This window comes from Tarenaya hassleriana, unplaced genomic scaffold (assembly GCF_000463585.1).
Source record: "Tarenaya hassleriana unplaced genomic scaffold, ASM46358v1 Cleome260, whole genome shotgun sequence".
Taxonomy (NCBI): domain Eukaryota; kingdom Viridiplantae; phylum Streptophyta; class Magnoliopsida; order Brassicales; family Cleomaceae; genus Tarenaya; species Tarenaya hassleriana.
Genome location: NW_010965870.1, coordinates 66620 through 76173, shown reverse-complemented (window position 1 = coordinate 76173; position 9554 = coordinate 66620). Strand labels below are relative to the sequence as shown.

At 38.5% G+C, this 9554-nt stretch overlaps 1 pseudogene; it reads right to left on the bottom strand.

The window, feature by feature from the left end:
* The window catches only part of LOC104817096, a 6497-nt pseudogene extending 3501 nt beyond the window's left edge, over window positions 1-2996 (bottom strand).
* Between the last annotated feature and the right edge of the window lie 6558 nt (window positions 2997-9554).

Below are 9554 nucleotides of genomic sequence, written 5' to 3'. Positions count from 1 at the left end.
GTAGTGATGTGTTTCAACACGGTTTTGAATTTCTTGGTTCAATCCCCCAAGAAACCGTTCTGTGGCAGCTTCTTGACCCTCGTCTGATCAGATTCGTACAACTCCTTAATATGTTCAAACCCTAGCATTCTCGCATCCAAAGAAGTTAACAACGTGTATCGTCTAGACAATGCATCAGCCACAATGTTTTCCTTACCTTGCTTATGTCGGATAACATAAGGAAACATTTCAATGAATTCTACCCACTTGGCATGTCTTCGACTCAACTTGTGTTGTCCCTTTAGGTACTTGAGCGATTCATGATCGGTGTGAATCACGAACTCCTTCGACCACAAGTAGTGTTGCCACGTTTGCAGAGCCCTCACCACTGCATACATCTCTTTGTCATACGTCGAATAATTCAATTGAGCTCCGCTCAACTTTTCGCTGAAGTATGCGACTGGCCTCCCTTCTTGCATCAGCACCGCACCAATTCCTACACCAGAAGCATCACATTCGATCTCAAATGTTTTCTCGAAATTAGGTAAAGTCAAGAGTGGAGAGTCGATCAACTTCCCTTTTAATGTTTGGAATGCCTTCTCTTGCGCTTCTCCCCAACGAAACTTGTTATCCTTTTTAATCACTTCCGTTAATGGGGCAGCTATGGTGCTGAAGTCTTTGACAAAACGCCGATAAAATCCTGCCAAGCCATGAAAACTTCGAACCTCACTGGCGGACTTAGGAGTCGGCCAACTCTTGATGGCTTCTATCTTTTCCTCATCTACATGTATGCCCTGTGAACTGACAACAAATCCTAGGAAAACAACCTTATCAGTGCAAAAGGTGCATTTCTTAAGGTTAGCGTATAATTTCTCGCCTCGCAGTATGTCAAGAACACAACGTAGATGTTCAACATGTTCTCCTAAACTCTTGCTGTAAACTAAGATATCGTCAAAGTAAACAACAACGAATTTTCCAATGAGATTTCTGAGAACATGATTCATAAGCCGCATGAAAGTGCTAGGTGCGTTAGTTAAACCAAAAGGCATTACCAACCACTCGTAGAGTCCTAGCTTCGTTTTGAACGCTGTCTTCCATTCATCACCCTCTTGCATACGAATTTGATGGTATCCACTCTTCAAATCTATCTTTGAAAACACAGTAGAACCATACAATTCATCTAGCATATCATCAAGACGAGGTATAGGGTGTCGATACTTCACCGTTATGTTATTGATTGCTCGACAATCAACACACATGCGCCACGTTCCATCTTTCTTTGGAACTAGAATTACCGGTACGGCACATGGCGACATGCTCTCCCGAACATAACCTTTCTCTAGGAGTTCAGTCACTTGTCGTTGAAGCTCCTTTGTTTCATCTGGGTTAGTGCGGTACGCTGGTTTGTTTGGAAGGCTAGCACCGGGTACGAAGTCAATCTGGTGCTCAATTCCTCGCAAGGGTGGTAGACCATTCGGGATCTCTTCCGGAAAGACATCCTCGTAATCCTGTAACAACTTACAAACACCACTAGGCAAAGAAGAGATTAGTTCGTTAGCAAATAAGGCCTCCTTATACATGAGTAAAATCATCGGCCGGTTCGAAAGCATAGCTTTCTTAATCTCTCTAGCTCTCGTGAAAAGAAGAGTGTTTGTCCTCTCGGGATTTCTCTCACAGGCTTTTTTCTGGGGTTTTCTCAAGACCTCACCAAGTTTTAAGTGATCTACCTCATGGTCACTCGTATTCAACGCTTTTTCTCTTTTGAGTAGTGTAACTTGATCTTCGTATACCTCTTTCGGTGTGAGAGGTAACAATCGAAACCGCTTGCCCTTGGCTTCAAATGAATATCGGTTAGTGTAACCGTCATGTTTGGCTCGTCTATCAAACTGCCATGGACGTCCAAGTAGCAAATGTCCTGCTTGCATGGGTACTACGTCGCATAACACTTCATCATCATAGTCACCAATAGAGAAAGGTACCTTCACTTGTCGATGTACCTTTGTTTCTCCGCTATCGTTCAACCATTGGAGCTTGTATGGCTTAGGATGCCGAGTGGTAAGCAATCCCAATTTTGTAACCATCGACTCACTTGCTACATTGGTACAGCTTCCTCCATCAATTATCACACTACAAAGCTTCTCCTGAATAAACCCGCGAGTGTAAAAGATATTCTCTCGTTGCTCGATAGCCTCCACTTTGGTTTGCAAATTCAAGGCACGCCTTGCAACCAACAGATCACCCCTAGGAGCGGGCTGCTCCTCATAGTCATCTGAGTCCGAAGAAAACTCATGACTATTCTCTTGTCCATCTCCACTTTCGGATTCAGTTTCATACTCTCCATTTCGCATAACCATCACGCGTTTGTTTGCGCAATCTCTAGCATAATGACCCCTGCCCAGACATCGAAAGCATGTGATATCACGGTTACGTGTTTGAGAGGTATTGCCAGTACCTTGTGCCTTGGGTTTTAGCGATTCCGATTTGGGCTCGGATTTGGAAGTAGTATTCGGCTTCTCTTGCTTCCAATGATTTGACTGAGAGTATGATGTCGAACCGGATCATTGCGGTATTTTACTCTTCCCCTTGAGTTGCCGCTCGACTTTGATGGAAAGATGCAAGAGATCTTCCAACCCCTCGTAGTGATGTGTTTCAACACGGTTTTGAATTTCTTGGTTCAATCCCCCAAGAAACCGTTCTGTGGCAGCTTCTTGACCCCCGTCAATATGAGCACGAATCTTTAGTATCTCCATCTCCTTATAGTATTCTTCGACGCTACGACTCCCTTGTGTCAATTGTCGCAGTTTCCGACAAACTTCTCGATGGTAGTATGAAGGCACAAAACGTCGCCTCATCACTTGCTTCATAGCTTCCCATGTGTTGATTGGAAGTTCCTCCATGCGCCTCCTAGTCTCAACCATCTGATCCCACCATATTAGTGCATAATTTTCGAATTTAGCCGATGCAAGCTTTACCTTCTTTCTTTCGGAGTATTGATGGCATTCAAACACCATCTCCACCTTTCGTTCCCATTCAAGATAAGCTTCAGCATCATTCCTTCCATTGAAAGAAGGAATCTCCATGCGGATGTTACCAAGGTCATCATCCAAACAATCCCTTGCTTGTCTTGCATGTCGTCGTTGTCTTGGCGCAGGAATGGGATCCTCATCAGAATTGATTTCTACTTCTTCCACATATTGCTCATCTCTTTGTCTATGACGTTGAGCTTCTGGTGGGGCGGCTCTACCAATCTCTAGCTGTGCAAACCTATCCTCAAATCATTCGGCAAGTCGTTCGATTTGTTGTGCCAAGGTCTGCTGTATAGCTTCGAGTTGCAATCGATTCAAGCTGGCATGATCACCCGATTCACGAACAGTACTAGTGTTTGTTTCGTCACTCATTGTTGTACATTGCAAAACAATCAAACGTTAGATAAAACAGAAAGAAACAAGGAAAAGGATGATGAGAGAACCTCACAACCACTAGAATAGTGTTTCGCTCAATTTTGTGTCACTCAAGCTCTCCTGTTTCTTCTGGTATGTCTAGTTTGCACTAACAACAAACTCAAAAGATCAAGAAAAAGTATTCAGTTGACAAATCGCACACTATTTCCACGACCCAACACCCTTAGATAAACCGTCCAAGTGTATACGAAGACAAAATATTCAATGTAAGAAAACACGATTTTTTTTCTCTTCTTTTTGTGCAAGACAGAAATCAACTTCTTTTTCTTCTCTTTTTTTTTAACTCTTTTTTTTCTTTTTTTCTTCGATTTTTTTTTTCTTTTTTTTTTCACTTGTATATCTCTTCTTCCTTTTTTTTTTGTTGATTTTTTCGTTTTTCTTTTAAACCTTCAAAAACAAAAGAGAAATGATTAGAAAGAAAGATAATAAAATGAAATGGTAAAGATAAATAGATATAGATAAAACCTAATATAGAGAAACGGGGCTCTGATACCAAATGATACAAACCCGGATCGACGAATCTCAAAATTAGATAAGAAGGATAGTCGATGGATGTTCAAAAACCCACTAACGACACGTGAACCGAACCTAGGACTTGTTCCAGTCACAAGAACGCCCTAAACCCAATCCAGACCCGGTTAGAGAACCTTTGAAGCGAGCGAAGACGCCACAAACACCTGGTGGTAAAAGTGTTTAATAAATCAAAGAACACTACCTCAAACCTTACGAAGTTTAGAGTTAGTACTCAAGAACATAAGAAGAAACCTCTCAATTCAAAATGATCTGAGTTATACATGATAGATGCTCCCCTTTTATAAGGAAAAGGAACATTGAAAAACTAGATAAAATAAAAGAGAGTGCTGAAACATAGAAAACTAAAAAAAGGCAATTAGAGTTCCAATGTAGTCAAAAGAATGACCACATTTATTGCACAAAGACCAGAATTCGTAGCATTTCTTCTTCCATGTTTTCCAAGCACTCTTTTGGGCTCATTTTGCTTCATTTGGGCTGATTTGGGCCTCAGTTAGGTTAACCAAGGTTTGGGCTTGAGATTGGGCTGATCTAACTTGATTTTGAAGTCCAAACTCTTCTTGAAATAGCATGGTAAATGCTTCCTTCAATCTCTTTGCTTTTTCACGAGTTATAGGACTGTCACTCTTCAATCTTTATTCCAACAGCTCCTTTCCATCCCCTTGAGAATCTCCTACTCCCGATCTCTTAGACGTTCAAACACATTTAGAGTGCATCCAAACACGTTTAGATGCGTCCAAACACTTTTAGAGAGCATCCAAACATGTTTAGAGTGCATCGAAATATTTTTAAAACATGTCGAAACATGTTTAGAGTGCATCCAAACGTACTTAGAGTGCGTCGAAACAAGTATAGAGTGCGTCCAAACACTTTTAGAGTGCATCCAAACATGTTTAGAGGCATCAAAACATTTTTAGAGTGCGTCAAAACATGTTCAAAGTGCGTCGAAACATGTTTAGAGTGCAATAACAGATGTTTAGAGTTCGTCGAAACATGTTTTGAGCACTTCGAAACATATGTAGAGCATATCCAAACTTGTTTAAAGTGCGTCAAAACATACTAAGAATGCATCCAAACATGTTTAGACGAACTCTAAACATGTTTCGAGTGCACCAAATCACGTTTAGAGTATGTCCAACCACATTTAGAGTGCATCCAAACATGTTTAAAGTGCGTCAAAATATTTTAAGAGTGCGTCGAAACATGTTTAGAGTGCATCCAAACATATTTAGAGTGCGTCGAAACATGTTTAGAGTGCAAGAAAAGATGTTTAGAGTTCGTCGAAACATGTTTAGAGCACGTCGAAACATATTTAGAGTGCATCCAAACTTGTTTAAAGTGCGTCAAAACATAGTAAGTGTTGAGATATACCGGATCTTGAAGAATATTACGAGATATATCGTATAATGGAGATCTTATAAAATCTGGAAAATATATATTTAGGAATATTTATTATTATATGTACTTTACTTATTCAAATGTAAACCTCTCATCTATTTATATGTTATTTTGACTATCAATAAAAATATCATTCCGCAAATTTCTATATGGTATTAGTGGTTCTGTTTCTTTTCTAATTTGTTGTTCTTTTTATAAAAATGATGATCGATAATGAGAGTGAAGATGAAGATGATGATATACTGATCCAGTGGTAATATCATTTCGAGTTTTTTTTATTAAGAATAAGAGAGTCATTTTATTTTTGTTTTTTTTTTATTTTTATTTTCTCTCATAATCCCACATGTTTCTAAAGATTATTCGCATAACCGCCAATCATCTTATTCTTGCCAAAAACTTTGTTGTCATTAAACGCTTTCGCGTAGTTGCCTTTCAATCTCGGATGAATCAGAGTTATTCCCAAGACTTCTTTCTGCACCGCGATTGTCGTCCCTTTTTTTTGTTATCATCAAACTTTTGTGCATGGTGTCAAAGTTGCAGCGCAGTCGTTTGTTTGATTTTTTTTAGTTATGATTGACACAAGTTCGCAAGGTGATGTGGTTCAAGCGGCATGCGTTTGATCATCTTTTCAGCAAGTTGGGCGTTTCATGATCTTCCACGCTCCAACTTGAAGGAGGATGTTGAGATATACCGGATCTTGAAGAATATTACGAGATATATCGTATAATGGAGATCTTATCAAATTTGGAAATATTTAGGAATATTTATTATTATATGTACTTTACTTATTCAAATGTAAGACTCTCATCTATTTATATGTTATTTTGACTATCAATAAAAATATCATTCCGCAAATTTCTACAGTAAGAGTGCATCCAAACATGTTTAGAGTGCATTAAAACATTTCTAGAGTGCGTCGAACCATGTTTAGAGTTCATCTAAACAAGTTTAGAGTGCATCCAAGCATGTTTAGAGTGCATTAAAACACTTTTAGAGTGCGTCGAAACATGTTTATAGTTCGTCTAAACATGTTTTGAGTGCACCAAATCACGTTTGGAGTGCATCCAAACACATTTAGTGTGCATACAAACATGTTTAATGTGCGTCAAAACATACTTAAAGTACATCCAAACATATTTAGAGAGCATCGAAATATTTTAAGAGTGCGTCAAAACATGTTTAGAGTGCATCCAAACATACTTAGAGTGCATCCAAACACGTTTAGAGTGCGTTCAAACACGTTGAGAGTGCGTCCAAACACGTTTAGAGTGGATCCAAACACTTATAGAGAGCATCCAAACATGTTTAGAGTGCATCGAAACATTTTTAGAATGTGTCGAAACATGTTTAGAGTGCATCCAAACATACTTAGAGTGCGTCGAAACACGTATAGAGTGCGTCCAAAACTTTTAGAGTGCATCCAAACATGTTTAGAGTACATCAAAACATTTTTCGAGTGTGTCAAAACATGTTTAAAGTGGGTCGAAACATGTTTAGAGTGCAATAAAAGATGTTTAGAGTATGTCGAAACATGTTTAGAGCACGTCGAAACATATTTAGAGTGCATCCAAACTTGTTTAAAGTGCGTCAAAACATAGTAAGAGTGCATCCAAACATGTTTAGAGTGCATTAAAACATTTTTAGAGTGCGTCGAACCATGTTTAGAGTTCATCTAAACACGTTTAGAGTGCATCCAAGCATGTTTAGAGTGCATTAAAACACTTTTAGAGTGCGTCGAAACATGTTTATAGTTCGTCTAAACATGTTTTGAGTGCACCAAATCACGTTTGGAGTGCATCCAAACACATTTAGAGTGCATCCAAACATGTTTAAAATGCGTCAAAACATACTTAGAGTGCATCCAAACATATTTAGAGAGCATCGAAATATTTTAAGAGTGCGTCGAAACATGTTTAAGTGCATCCAAACATACTTAGAGTGCATCCAAACACGTTTAGAGTGCGTTCAAACACGTTTAGAGTGCGTCCAAACACGTTTAGAGTGGATCCAAACACTTATAGAGAGCATCCAAACATGTTTAGAGTGCATCGAAACATGTTTAGAATGTGTCGAAACATGTTTAGAGTGCATCCAAACATACTTAGAGTGTGTCGGAACACGTATAGAGTGCGTCTAGAACGTTTAGAGTGCATCCAAACATGTTTAGAGTACATCAAAACATTTTTCGAGCGTGTCAAAACATGTTTAAAGTGCGTCGAAACATGTTTAGAGTGTAATAAAAGATGTTTAGAGTTCGTCGAAACATGTTTAGAGCACGTCGAAACATATTTAGAGTGCATTCAAACTTGTTCAAAGTGCGTCAAAACATACTAAGAGTGCATCCAAAGATGTTTAGAGTGCATTAAAACATTTTTAGAGTGCGTCGAACCATATTTAGAGTGCGTCGAAACATGTTTAGAGTTCATCTAAACATGTTTAGAGTGCATCCAAACATGTTTAGAATGCATTAAAACATTATTTAGAGCACGTCGAAACATATTTAAAGCGCATCCAAACTTATTTAAAGTGCGTCAAAACATACTAAGAGTCCATCTAAACATGTTTAGAGTGCATTAAAACATTTTTAGAGTGCGTCGAAACATGTTTAGAGTGCCATAAAAGATGTTTAGAGTTTGTCGAAACATGTTTAGAGCACGTCGAAAGTTATTTAGAGCGCATCCAAACTTGTTTAAAGTGCGTCAAAACAAACTAAGAGGGCATCCAAACATGTTTAGAGTGCATTAAAATATTTTTAGAGTGCGTCAAACCATATTTAGGGTGCGTCGAAACATGTTTATAGTTCGTCTAAACATGTTTAGAGTGCATACAAACATGTTTAGAGTATATTAAAACACTTTTAGAGTGCATCGAAACATGTTTAGAGTTTGTCTAAACATGTTTTGAGTGCACCAAATCATGTTTAGAGTACGTCCAAAAACATTTAGAATGCATCCAAACATGTTTAAAGTGCGTCAAACCATACTTAGAGTGCATCCAAACATACTTAGAGTGCATCAAAATATTTTAATAGTGCGTCGAAACATGTTTAGAGTGCATCCAAACATACTTAGAGTGCATCCAAACACGTTTAGAGTGCGTTCAAACACGTTTAGAGTGCGTCCAAACACTTTTAGAGAGCATCCAAACATGTATAGAGTGCATCGAAACATTTTTAGAATGTGTCGAAACATATTTAGAGTGTATCCAAACATACTTAGACTGCGTCGAAACATGTTTAAAGTGCATCCAAACATACTTAGAGTGCATCCAAACACGTTTAGACGTTCAAACACGTTTAGAGTGCGTCCAAACACGTTTAGATAAGTCCAAACACTTTTAAAGAGCATCCAAACATGTTCAGAGTGCATCAAAATATTTTTAGAATGTGTCGAAACATGTATAGAGTGCATCCAAACATACTTAGAGTGCATCCAAACACGTTTAGAGTGCGTTCAAACACGTTTAGAGTGCGTCCAATCACGTTTAGATGCGTCCAAATACTTTTAGAGTGCATCCAAACATGTTTAGAGTGCATTAAAACATTTTTAGAGTGCGTCAAACCATATTTGCACCAAATCACGTTTAGAGTACGTCCAAACACATTTAGAATGCATCCTAACATGTTTAAAGTGCATCAAAACATACTTAGAGTGCATCCAAACATATTTAGAGAGCATCAAAATATTTTAATAGTGCGTCGAAACATGTTTAGAGTGCATCCAAACATACTTAGAGTGCATCCAAACACGTTTAGAGTGCGTTCAAACACGTTTAGAGTGTGTCCAAACACTTTTAGAGAGCATCCAGACATGTATAGAGTGCATCGAAACATTTTTAGAATGTGTCGAAACATGTTTAGAGTGTATCCAAACATACTTAGAGTGCGTCGAAACATGTTTAGAGTGCATCCAAACATACGTAGAGTGCATCCAAACACGTTTAGACGTTCAAACACGTTTAGAGTGCGTCGAAACACGTTTAGATGCGTCCAAACACTTTTAGAGAGCATCCAAACATGTTCAGAGTGCATCGAAATATTTTTAGAATGTGTCGAAACATGTTTAGAGTGCATCAAAACATACTTAGAGTGCGTCGAAACACGTATAGAGTGCGTCCAAACACTTTTAGAGTGCATCCAAACACGTTTAGATGCGTCCAAACACTTTTAGAGTGCATCCAAACATG